The sequence below is a fragment of the Macaca thibetana genome, unplaced genomic scaffold (assembly GCF_024542745.1).
Source record: "Macaca thibetana thibetana isolate TM-01 unplaced genomic scaffold, ASM2454274v1 unplaced_scaffolds316, whole genome shotgun sequence".
NCBI classification, from domain to species: Eukaryota; Metazoa; Chordata; class Mammalia; order Primates; family Cercopithecidae; genus Macaca; species Macaca thibetana.
The window spans coordinates 446-13,508 of record NW_026089105.1 but is presented as its reverse complement, the minus strand read 5'-3'; the positions used below and the strand labels follow the sequence as shown (position 1 = coordinate 13,508).

General features: G+C 51.7%; 1 pseudogene; it reads left to right on the top strand.

Moving 5' to 3' along the window:
* Window positions 1-1,418: 1,418 nt before the first annotated feature.
* Window positions 1,419-11,688, top strand: LOC126947434 (SPRY domain-containing protein 3-like; annotated as a pseudogene).
* Window positions 11,689-13,063: the final 1,375 nt, after the last annotated feature.

Here is a 13,063-nt window from a genome sequence, read left to right as displayed (position 1 = left end):
TTGATCCTCTTGTGATCAGTTCTCCAACCAGCAGCTGGAATGATCTTTAGGAATTGATTAAGATCGTGGCTTTTTTTTTTTTTTTTTTTTTTTTTTGAGATGGAGTTTCACCCTGTCTCCGAGGTTGGAGTGCAGTAGGACGATCTCGGCTTACTGCAACCTCCACTTCCCAGGTTCAAGCGATTCTCTTACCTCAGCCTTCTGAGTAGCTGGGATTACAGGCACGCACCACCACGCCTGGCTGATTTTTTTGTATTTTTAGTACAGATGGGGTTTCACCATGTTGGTCAGGCTGGTCTTCACTCCTGACCGTTGTGATCACCCACACTCAGCCTCCCCCAAAGGGCTGGATCCAAGGCTTGAGCCACCAGGCCCAGGGATCACATTGTGTTTTTTTTTTTTTTTCTTTTCTGTTTTTGAGACAGGGTCTTGCTTTGTCACATCGGGAAGTGTATGGCGCAATCAGAACCTCACTGCTAAGCCCGTGACCTACCATATACTCAATGCCATCCTCAGTGCTCTTTAGTAGCTTGGACTACAGGTGCACACTGCCACAAGCACTGGATCCATTGGTTTTTAAGATTTTTTGAGTAGAGATTAATGATCTCTCGCCCTATGTTGCCCCGGCTGTTTCTGGGAAGTCCTGGCCTCAAGTGATCCTCCCACCTCAGATCCTCCCAAGGTGCTGGGGATTGCAGGCATGAGCCATTCATTACCTGGCCAATCATGGCTTTTCTCTTGCTACAGTCCCTCTAGAGGTTTCCATCTTGGAAATAAAATCCAAAAGACTTCCTGACTATTGTCCTGTTAAGGCCTTGATCTGGCTCCTGCCTTGTTTCCATCGTGATCACATTCTCCCGCATGATTCCTTACACTCCAGCTGTCCATGCCATTCTTTCTGTTTCTCTACCATGCCTGCTCTCTTCCCCCCAAGGACCTGTGGCCTGCTCTTATCCGCCTGGAAAATGCCTGGCTTGGTCAGTTCGCCTAGATCCGTTTCAACTCAAAGGTTTACCCCCCACCTCCTTCAGTGAGACTCGCCTCTGTCCACTCTGTCCACTGCCTCCTGATTCTTTATAACTTATCAACCCTGTTATTTTCAGAGCCGCTATTATGGCTGTTTTTTGCCTGTCCAGGTCCCAGCATCCCAGCGTGTGAGAATGGGAATCCTGTCCATCGTGTTCACAGCTCCATCACTTGCAATGGAGAAGAGCGCCACATAGTAAGGGAGCTTGGGTATACTGTTTGTTGAATGGAAAGGAACGGATGATGGGGGTCTGTTTTGAGGTCAATCTGGGCAAGCTAGCCTCAAGCGCCAGTGACCTTTCTCTACATTCTGGGTCACCACAGGCTAAGGTGGCTTTACTCGGACTCAGGGCCCTCGCCTTCTCCTCAATTCCCCGTGCTCCCCGTGGCAGGTTTGTTCTTCATGAACAAGATGGATGAACCTCAACATGCACTAAAACACCGTTTCTGACTTTGGCCGCCAAGCGGATCAGGAAGATTTCGACAGAGGTCCGATGCTTTCCTGGTATCAGGAGAGGTTCAAGACATTTGCCGTGTAGATGGAGGAAACCTTAAGGTGAAGTTTAGGGGGAGGTGCCTTCCACATGTTTGCTTCTCTGTTCCAGTTCTCAGAGAGGAAAGGGATTTTTTTTTTTTTTCCCCAGACGAAGGGGACTGTGCACAGGGAAAGTGGGATGCCCTTGGACATCCAAGAGGCCTTTTCTTTTTCTTTTTTATTTTTGTTAAGACAGAATCTCCACTCTGTCACCCAGGCTGCAGTGCTGGGGCGTGATCTTGGCTCCACTGCAGAACCTCCGCCTCATGGGTTCAAAAGCAGATTCTCATCCCTAACCAGCCTCCAAGTAGCTGGGATTACAGGTGTGTACCACCACATACGGCTAAGATTTTTTGTAATTTTTGTGTAGAGACCAGGGTTTCACCATGGTCGGCCAGGCAAGGCCGAACTCCTGACATCCAAGTGATCCAACCCGCCCAGAGGGCCTTTCTGAGTGAAGCAGTGTGTGCTCGCCGATCACACCTGCACTCACCTCCTGCCTCTGTCACTTGGGTGGCTCTGTCGTCATCCAGCAAGAAAGGGGATCCAGCTGGGTAGGTGAAGGGGTATCATGTCAAGCGACTCAGGAGGGGCTGCTGGTCGTCTCAGGTGCTTCGCAGGCGCTTTGTTAAGGACTGCCAAGGGCGGGTTCCAGAGTCTCCTGCCTCTGTCTCATGGGATTGGGTCTAGCAAAGGTTGGCAGTTATCATAAGGCAGTTGTTTTCGCGATTTGGGATAGGGCCATTGTATAGTGTACCCTGTCCACCAACTCCCTGTATTTCCAGCCCTTGGCTTGTTCTGTATCAGCATGTTTGTTTCCTCCCTCTTTTTTTGTGGCTGTTGAACCCCTTCCCTGACTCCTTCTGAGCCCATGATCCTCACAAAGTTCCACTGAAGAGGGAAGAAAAAGTAGTGCTGTTTAACTAGAGGCAAGGCAAAGCTGGAGGATGGGAACTGAATCACTGTCTTCCAGTTGATGAAGGGCTTGGTAAAGAGGATAGAGACCAGCCATTCTCCTAGCTCCCACTGAGGACAGAGCTAGAGGAAAAGGGCCGAGGGCATGAAGCCTGCAGCACGAGAGATTGAGGTTAAACAGGTCCTTGTGAGACCTCTCTTAGGCAAGTAAAGGAGGGCTCTACGTTTCTTTTCCTCCTGGAAATGAAGCGTAAGTACCAGGCTTGCACTGGGTTCTGGTATGGTTGGATTCCAGCTGGAGAGAAGTACTGTGAGAGAGAAGCTTTAGGGGGTGGAGGTGACTCTTAAGTATCTGGTTATGATTGTCCTGCCGATGTACTGAAGTGCGGCCTGATGGATTCTCCTGTGTGCTGGCCCTTTGCAGGGTAAGGGTGGGAGATGCTGAGGCCCTCCCCCTACTCTTGGGCTAGGCTGGTTAATGGAATTTCCCCTCATTCCTCCTTCAGTTACCATGGAAACTCTGGTGAAGTTGGCTGCTACGTGGCTTCTCGACCCCTGACCAAGGACAGCAATTATTTTGAGGTGATCAAGGCAGTGGTTGGGCAGCTGCAGGGGGGATGAGCCCGGGGGTGAGATCATTAAGCCCCCAAGGAGCTCCTTTTCTAGATGTATGACCTGGCCTGCCTTTTAATTTTCCATCAGGGCTGTCCTGTTGGCTGGGAAATAGGTGCAGGATAGTTCGGCCCCTCATTTGAGAGATAGGTGCCCTGGAGACCCTGTCACCCTGTCCCTTCTGCTCTCCCTGCCCCTTACTAGGTAGACTTTGACCCATATCCAGACCTTGACTCATGTCCCCTAACCCAAACCCACCATACAGGGACGATGAGTCCTACGTTCTTTCTCCAAAGCTTGGGCAGTAATTTTTCTTTTTTTTTTTTGAGACGGAGTCTCGCTCTGTCGCCCAGGCTGGAGTGTCAGTGGCGCTATCTCGGCTCACTGCAAGCTCTGCCTCCGGGTTACGCCATTCTCCTGCCTCAGCCTCCCGAAGTAGCTGGGACGGGAGACTACAGGCGCCCGCCACCTCGCCCGGCTAATTTTTTTTTGTATTTTTAGTAGAGACGGGTGTTTTCATTGTGTTAGCTCAGGATGGTCTCGATCTCCTGACTCCCCGAACCTCGTGATCCGCCCGTCTCCGGCCTCCCAAAGTGCTGGATTACAGGCTTGAGCCACTGCGGCCCCGCGCCGCTTGGGAGTAATTTTCTAAGTGAAACAGGCACCCACTCTCACAGTTCCCCCATCTGAGATCTTATCTTTTTTCCCTGATTCCCATGTCGTTTTGTCTCTTTGAGCCTCGAGCTCAGAGCCCCCTTTAATCTCTAAGTCCCCTTCCCCTCACCCCCAGCAATTCATCCCATTTTCCAGCCCCTGCTGACTGTGCCCTTGCTCTCTTTCTCTCCAGGTGTCTATTGTGGACAGTGGAGTCCGGATGGCACCATTGCTGTGGGGCTGGTCCCTCAGTACTACAGCTGGATCACTACAGCCTGCGCTGGTTGCCTGACTCTGTAGCCTACCATGCTGATGATGGCAAAGTGAGTTGCCTCCCTGTGCAACCAGGCCCTGTTTCCTATGAATTTTGGGAATCCTTAGATCTGGAAGAAACGTACGGTTGGGCTGGCTTTTCCCATTCGGTGTGTCATAGACTTTTCTGGGCAGGGACGGGGGAAGTGGCCTGGCAGCTTCCCTTGAAAGGCTTACAGAATAGAGGAGGGGTGATGCTCACTGCCAGGACATAAGTGGGTACCATCAGCAAGAGTGACGAGGACCAGCATGATGAGGGTTGAGGGCCTCTTGGGTGTCAGTGCTGGGGAGAAGTTGGGAGGCCCAGGCTGGGGTCCTGGTGTCTGTACTATTCTGTCCTGCTTGGATGTACAATGGCCGAGCCAAGAGGCCGCCAGTTTTTGGGTCAAAGTGGCAACTCCGGGGACCGGATTGGCTGTGGCATTGATCCTGTGTCGTTTGTTGTGCACGACTGCACAGATCTTCCTCACACAAAAATGGGAAGCGTGTGTGTGTGGAAATCGTGGTGGGATTTATGTGGCTGAAATCTGCCGAAGGATTTGGTGGGGAGTGATTTAGTGAAAAGCCTGTCTGGTTGGGGATTGCCCAGGGACCCCTTGGCACGGAGTTCCCATCTCCTCCAGTCCCAGCTCTGATTCTCCAGAAGTCTCCCCTGTGTAGTAAGAGAAGGTAACTTCCCATGGCCAGAGGAAGCTGACAACATTGCCCAGCATAGGCAGGCAGAGAGAGGCAAGTTATGGAGCAGAGGAGACAAGGAAGTGGGGAACAGAAATTAGTGATTTGGGGGGAAGGTTTTGAGCAGATAAAAAGAGGGAAAAAGAGATTTATGGCCTGGCCATTAGCTGGAATCCTCTTTGGTTTTTTTGACTTAGTGCTTTTGGGATATGCCTTCTGTGTTCCGTTTTCCTTGTTATCACATCCCTTTCACTATTCTCTTCAAGAGAGACTATGTGTGGTGTGAGGAGATGGGACAGGAAGCCAATAGAAGAGAGAGACACTCAGCTCTCTCCCTTTCTATCCAATTCCATCTCCCACAATTGGGAAACTGGTTTTTTCTCAGGAGTCCTTGGCCCAAGGGGTCCTTGCTGCCTTTAGCATCTGCAACCTTGGCACATCTCCTATCCAGTGCACACCCGTAGTTGGGGACTGAAAGTTATTTGGCAGCAAGTCAGGAGACTTGTGTTTGTTCTTCTAGCTCTGTAAGATAACTTGCTTAGCCAGATTACGTAGCACATATGTAAACGTTTCTCACTCAGGGTTGCTTTTTTTTTTTTTTTTTTTTTTTTTTTTTTGAGACGGAGTCTCACGCTGTGGCCCAGCGCTGGAGTGCAGTGGCCGCGATCCGGCTCAACTGCAAAGCTCCGACTCCGGTGTTCCCGCCATTCTCCCAGCGCTCAGCCTCCTGAGTTAGCTGGGACTACAGCGCCCGCCACGCGCCCGCTAATTTTTTTGTATTTTTAGTAGAGACAGGGGTTTCACTGTGGTCTCGATCTCCTGACCTTGTGATCCGCCCGGCCTCGGCCTCCCAAAGTGCTGGTTTACAGGCATTGAGCCAACCGCGCCCGGCCTGCATTTTTTTTTTTTTTTTAATCTGTCAGTGTGTGCGATAATTATTGGTGCATCATCTTAAAAGTACCCTTGTAAGAATTAGGTGAGCTATGGAAAAGCAGGCCAGGCGGCAGCTCCCTCTTTCCCCCCGCTGCAGGTGGGCTCTACCATCATGCCCATGTCCCCAGATGGACTGTTCCCAGCAGTGGGCATGCACTCCCTGGGTGAGGAGGTACGGCTGCACCTCAACGCTGAGCTGGGCCGTGAGGACGACAGCGTCATGATGGTGGACAGTTACGAGGACGAATGGGGCCGGCTACATGATGTCAGAGTCTGTGGGACTGTAAGTAGCGGGTGGGAGGGTGGGAGGGGCTGGGTCGGAGGAGGCTGGGCAGAACACCTGTGGGCGCATGGTCATGTCTGAATTGCTGGGAATGGGGAGTTGGGACAGTGTCTGTGTGGGGTTCGGCAGGATAGCCCAGGCTCTTGACATGAGTCATTGAGTCCAGATCTGTGTTTTCTATAGCACGTATTCCCTTTTCTTCACTTCCTCCTCTTTGGGGAACTCAGGTTCGTAGTTTGACCCTGGGAACAAGCAGTTCTGCTTTGCCTTTTTTGGTTCCTTCAGCTTCTGGTGTCTTCTACAGCCCTGCACACCTGCCTTTGAGGGGCTGGGGGCTGATCTGGAGGCAAAATGCCTGGATCCCCCTCTTGGCTTGATCCCAGCTCAGCTGGCCCAGGCTTTTCATTCAAAGTGTTGTGGGGCAGGTGTGGTCAGAAGTCCCACACATGTGGTGGAAGGTTCTTAGCCATCTTTTTTGCGGAAGCGTCAGTGTCAGTCTCTGTTGTCTTATCCCTGCATTTGATAGAGGATTAGAATGGAGGCAGATAAAGATTCAGTGAGCATCCTTGCACCTCCAAAGCTTGCTTCATTTATCTTTTCCTCATACCTGCTTTAGTATGGATTTTAAGCTTCGTTGGGAAGCATGTGGAGCTTGAGAAAGGGAAATTCTTCCTCCCTGGATTTTAAGTTTTGTTGGAAAATTCATGAACCTTGAGAAAGGGAAATTCTTCCTATTGGCCTCAATACACTGTGCTGCATTGGGAGTGAAGGGACGCCAAGTCCAGGATCTGGCCCTGACCTCTAGTGGGCTGCTCAGCCCTCCCACTTTGAATTGTCCCTCTGCTACCCCCTTGTTCCTGGCCTGGCCTTTTTCTCCACCCTCTGGCCTTTCCACCCCAACTCAGGCTGTTTTCAACTCAGTCTTTTATAACAAAACAGAAGCAGTGGGGGGTGGGAGTGGATTAGGAGCCAGGCCTCCCCCTGGTAGAGTGGAACTCAGGAAAAATGACAGGAAGTGTGCCCTTCTGCTGCTTCTGACACTCTGCACCCCCTTCTGGCATCAGGGTCCCAGACTGCAGCGACCGAGAACTAAGAGACCTCAGATGCCCACTCCGTGACTCTCATGTCTCCTTTTTTTCCCTCAATCTACCATCATTCTGACAGTATCTAGAGTTAAACTTGGGGCTGAGCCAGGGCGATTTTCAGCGCTCATCGCTCTGACCTCTCCTCAAGAATGATTTTTCCTGGCATCCTTTCTCTGCCTGACCTGTCGCCACTCTGTCTCTAAGCTCCTCCCAGGCAATCTTTTCTAATGGTGATCAGAATCCTGTAAGACATTTAATAGCCTTCCTTCCTCCCCACCCTCCCCCCAAACATGTCAGGCCACTTATTTAGGAGTTTTTTTTGCTCTTTTTTAGACATAGCTGTTGATTGGGCCCTTCTCCTCCAGACCCTCCACCCCAACAATTAGGGCCAGGATATGCCCGGTGGGAGCACTACTCCTGTGGGCAACGCCGTTGCCTATGTGGTGCTGATCTTGGGGCATATGAACCTCTCCTGAAGGGACTTCGTTGCCGTCTTACCCAGATCATACAAGCCTTTCCCTTTCTATTTTCTATTTTTTTTTTTTTATTTTAAGACAGGCTGTCCACTTCTGTCATACCCAGGGAACTTGGTAGTACTCTGGCTCACTTCAGCCTCCACCGCCCAGGCTCAAGGGATCCTCCCCCACCTTGCGCGACCTCCCAATTTTCTGGGATTTGAGGCGATGAAGCCTCTGCACGGGGCCTCAACTTTTTTGTTTAGATCATGAGAGAGTCTTATGTGACATAGACAGAAACCTGAGGCTCTCTTCTTGAGTGGAAATTTCTCACGCCACTGCACGTCCTGTCTGGCCTGTTTCTCACCCTCCTAATGCAAGGCCATCTCCAACATCCCAGTTAGCCTATGGAGGGGGTTGAGGATGTTGCGCTAGGGGACATCTAAAGCGCAGGGGTGGGATTGTCAGTGCCTGCCTTGCCGCATGCCCTGCCCCCAAGGCCTCGCAAAAGTGAGGTAATGTTTGTGGACCGGCGGAAGCTGGTGGCGGTATAGAGATAAAAGCTGAGGGGATTAAACTTCCTTCTCGTGTGTTCGTGCACCTGTTTCACAGCTCCTTCTGACTAATCCTTAGTGACAGGAGGCAACACCTTTGGCATATACACAGGGTGGTGATGAATAAGGCCCCACCCCTTCCTGGGGTCCATCCCCAGACTCCAGCCCAGTGGGAGGCCGTGCTATTGTGGGCCTGAGCCTGGCCAGTGGCGAGTGTGGTACTTTGGTTCCTGTTATCAGTTGCCTTGTGGGGCCCCTCTGGGCCACTGAGCCCTTTGTTGGCTCATGTGCCAAGAGGGAATTAGGGGTCTCTGGTGGCACGCGAGGGAGGGAGGGCGGGATACCCAGCAGGGGAGATGCGAGTCCTGGGAAGGAGTGCTACTGGTTAGGAGGGCGGGTGTGTGGAGTGGACGACGAGGACTGTCCACACTCTTGGTCTGCAGAGCCGCCACTCTGGCACTGAGTCACCTCTTTGGCTGCTTGGGGCTTTTGGGTGGTGTGTGTGTACTGGGGGAACACCCAAAAGAAAGGGCTTTCCTCTTCCCCCACCCAAAAATGCAGATAAACATTTTCCTGTTGATTAGTGAAATTGTTTTGAAGAGGAATCACAGGACAACGTCTAGCGGTAGATGAGAGTTTGCCTCTGGGGGACGAGGTCATCGTCCTGGTTGGCCTAAGGGACTCATTGTCTAATTTTGGAATTAATGGCTAAGATGCACAGGATCATTTCCCTTGTGTTGTGATTGGCAGTATCCAGTTGTAACGCCCATATTGTCCAGATTTGGGGAGAGGCGGAGCAGCAATGTGTATTGGTCATTCATTAAGTCTGCCCCTTGTCTTTTGGAAATCCAGGGTATTTTTAGTCCTGATCTTTTACTGTGTTGAAGAAGAAAAACCAAGGGCGCTTAAGGAGGTGAAATGTCATTTGCCTGAGGTTTTAAGCAAGCTGTTAAAGTTAATCAGGAGTTAGGATTTGAACTCCAGGTCTGTTGGATCTTCTGTTGCACAGATTGAGGCACCAGCATCTATGATGCCTAACAGTTCAGAACTCTAAGGGTTAAACCTTAAAACTCCTCCTATGCGGGTTCACCAACAGCTCGTAGACCAAGGAGGCAGCAAGTAATGTATTCAAAGAAAGAATCTGTCAGGGTGGCCCAAAAATTCCCCCCCACTCTCCACCCCTCTGAGTGTCTCTGGGGAAGGTCAGGACCCAGAGGGGAGGGTCGGGTCGGGGGAACTTTGCACCAGCGCAGACAGGAATAGAGGATCAGGAGGAGTTTTCTGATGGCTTTCACAGTGGAGGGCTGGGCTGTACCCCCCCCCCCCTTCTGACGAGGGGCACCGCTGTACAAATGCTCTCAACTGTACTCCTGGGCACAGGTACCATTTACAAGTTATGAGTACCCAGGACAATCCAAGCATTCTGGTCAGTCTGAAGTGCACTCTGCGGAAGTTGGCCAGACGCTGAGGAGAGTTGCGGGTTTTTAGAAGACCAATGTTTAGGGGTAGTCCCTGTCCTGGCTCTTTAGCGGTGGAGAAAGCACCTGCCACGTGCCTAGCCGGAGACAAACAATGCAGCAGCTACCCTCTTCTGAGCTGAGGCAAAGTGGAAGGGCTGGGGCGGGTATTTTCCTAAAAGGATCAAGGATCTGGATCAGCTGTCTTTTTGCTCTGGAAATGGGAGAACCACTGATTGTTTCTCCTACACCCGGAAGAGCCAGTGGAGTTCGAATGGGTCAAGAGGCCAGCTGGATGGGGTCCCCCACCCAGTGATGCAATGCTGGGTGGAGAGGGTGGGAATGGAGGCTGCGTCTGCCTGGGTGTAAGTATGTAACTTAAACTAGTTTAATGTGGATTCAAAGCTACACCTCTCCTGGCTTTGCGTGGGGACGAGAGGGCATGAGGAGGAACACAGGGCTGAGCAGCTACAAAAGTACACACCATTGAACAGAAGTCACACGAGTGTGGCCTTCGGGAAGGGCTTAGGTGGTCTCTCCGTGACATGCTGCTTTCTCCCCCCTCATCCCATCCCCACGTTATATTTAGGAGTGGAGGGAAGGAGATCAGGACATTGAGGTGGATGGGGCATTTAGGGATCCAGGGTGCTGAGAAGGGCACCAGCCCCTCATAGTCACTAACTCTCAGAAGGGGGTTGAGGCGCACCCAACTCTAAGAGACAACTCCATGAGCTAAGGCAGCACGGCCAAAACTGAGGATCTGAGGATAGTTGGGGATGCAGGAAGCAGCCTCTGCTAGAGGATACACACAAAAGGACTCCATCTGTAGCTTCTGGATGCAGGTGGGCATAATTCCTTTCCTGTTCAAGGCATGGAATCTGTGAGGAGGTGAGATGGGCCAGCAGTCCCAAAGATTGTCCAGGGAGACATGGAGGACGTCCCCCAGGCCGCAGGTATTCCGTTCTGGGTGAAGTTGGGCCGGGGGGGGGGTTGAGAGAAAGTACCTTGAGAGGGCAGTGGGGCTAATTTAAACAAGGAGATTAAGAAATCCCAGGTGATGCGTGAAGGGTGGTAGTGGAAAGGGGATGGGGTTGAGGTCAATCGCCCCCCAACTAATATGACCAATTACAACTGACATAATAAATTCCTGCCCAGGATTGAGGGGTATGCCGCCAGCCGTCCGTGCCCAGGCAGGTCAATTGGTGAGACTGAAGAGCATGCGCCCACCGAAACACATCTGTCCAAATCTCCCCCCACCTCTCGTGCCTTTCCATTAGCCCCTACTCCAGCTTGATATAAGCAATGAGGGGGCTGGGGAAACAGCTAGGCCTGCCTCTATCGTATCGACTCTTTGAATAACCTCTTCCGCCCCTCCTCACATGAAATGAGACGGAGTAGAAGGCAGGGCAAATCTTGGGTCCCGGGCTTCCCCTCACAACCATCCCATGACCCAGCTAAGAACAGCTGTTGATATTTCTACAGCCACATAACATAACAGGCACCTTGAGAAATATATATGACATCGGTAGACACCATCCCACACATCAATTAGAGCTACGCGCACATCCCACCACATTAACCATTGGATCCAAACCCTTCCCGTTCCTCGTAATCACTCATCGGGCGAAATGGCTCCTCAACTTTCTAGCATCTCTACCCTGAGTCCTCCATCGAGGCCCCCGCTGAGAAGTCACTCCAAGTTTCTCCGCAGACCTAGTCTGTTATTGCTTTCTCTCTAACCCTTTCCCCCTTGATCGGACTACCGGGGTGAGGACCTTTCTCTCGCAGAGGAAAGGCTGCAGGGTTCTTCACCGGGATGAGGATGTTATCTAGAGCCCCCTGGTGTGCCACTCCCCTAGCTGGGCCGCTTTCCCTGGCCTCCCAGAAAGCGTCGCGGGGAGGTGGGCATTCAGCAAGGGGCTCCCCCTGCTCATGCTCTCCCCTTTGCCTCCCACCCAATCCTCTCATCCATCTTGTAGCCAAGCGGCAACTTTGGAACAGCCACATTGTATCCTAGGATTCTCTTCCCCTTTTAGTAAGCCAGAAGTTATCTTGTCAAACTCTCGGGAAAAGCGTGGGACTCAGACTGTCTTGAGGCCCAGTGTTTCCAGGGTGGGTGTCAGAGCCTGTCCCCTGACCCTCCCGTCGGAGGCTTTTTCCCCTCCACAGCTGCTGGAGTACTTAGGGAAGGATGCAGTAAGCATCGTGGATGTGGAGGGCTGGCCCAGCCCTGACCCACTCAGCACACCGCAGCCACTACTTTCGAGGTGGAGACGTGACCCTGAGAGAAAATGCTACACATGAGCCCCGGGGCTGCACGAAGGGGGCTGACAAGGGGAGCTTTTTGCCCATGGAAGCTGCACAGTCTGGGGCTGTTGGGCAGTGCCAGGAAGCTCTTAGAAGAAACCGCGCGAGGAGCCCAACTTTTGGAGGGAGGTGATTAGCTGATGATGTGAACACAGTTGTATGTGTCACTGTGAAAGAGTTACACACACCCCCATGTGACCAAGGAACCTTAGACAGGTCGTGACTGCACACATACACTAATTGCCCCATGGGAGTGTGGATGGTGAGACATTGGCCATGGCTTCCTTTCTGGCCTTAAAAAGCTTAACTAAAGACACTTTCCTCACCGCTCTCCTGGTTTACCTCCTGAAGCCATCCAGTGCCAATTGCAGGGTATATGAGAGATGATGCCGGGGTTTTGGCACTGAGTCTTGGGGTCCTAATGGCTCTGTTCCATGAGGTTCAGAATGCCAACTCGCTCACATTCTCTCACCTGTCTGTCTTGTGTTATCTACATTAAAACGTATGGGACCAATAAGATTTTTCTTTTTTCGTCCGTGTAAAGCCAGGACTATCACCAGACACATGGCACCTCTGTCTGGAAGCACGACAGAGGTGCTGTGGCTATATCATGCAGCTGGACATATTGGTCGTGCCCTCGGGAAAGGGAGTGGAGATGGTTGGGGAGAATCTGTGGGAGGAGCATAGAGGTTCATATTCCACTTTCGTTTCCCCTCCTCAATGGGGGGCCCCAGCAACTCAAATTGGCCTCTGCCTTCTGCTCTTGTTGCCCCTGCTGCTGGAGCCTTGACCTTCTCCCTTTCCAATCATCGCTAGTGCTTCCTCCTCAACTTTATTTTCCGCCCAGCTCTGGAAACCCGAGGTGAGGCAGGGACAGGAGAAGGGAGATCTGGGCCCAGAACCTGGAGCACATTCCAGGTCCCAGCATAGAGGCCTGGTCCCCAATCTTTGCCCTACCTTGCCAGCATTCACTCATTTTTTCTTGATTGCGATTTTTGATTCTATTTAGCTGACTTGGTTTCCTTTAGGACTTTAGCTTTCCCTTTAGAAAAAACTGAGCCAGAGTTCCCGAAAAACTCACCTCCCCCTTGGCCTGCCCACTTGGTGTTCATGTCCTTTCCTATGGCCCCCACCACCTCGCCTCCTTTCCCTAAGGGTTTCCCCCTTACCCCCTTGAGCAGATGGATAACTACGTCTCTTTTTTTTTTTTTTTTTTTTTTTTTTGAGATGGAGTCTCGCACTCTCGCCCAGGCTGGAGTG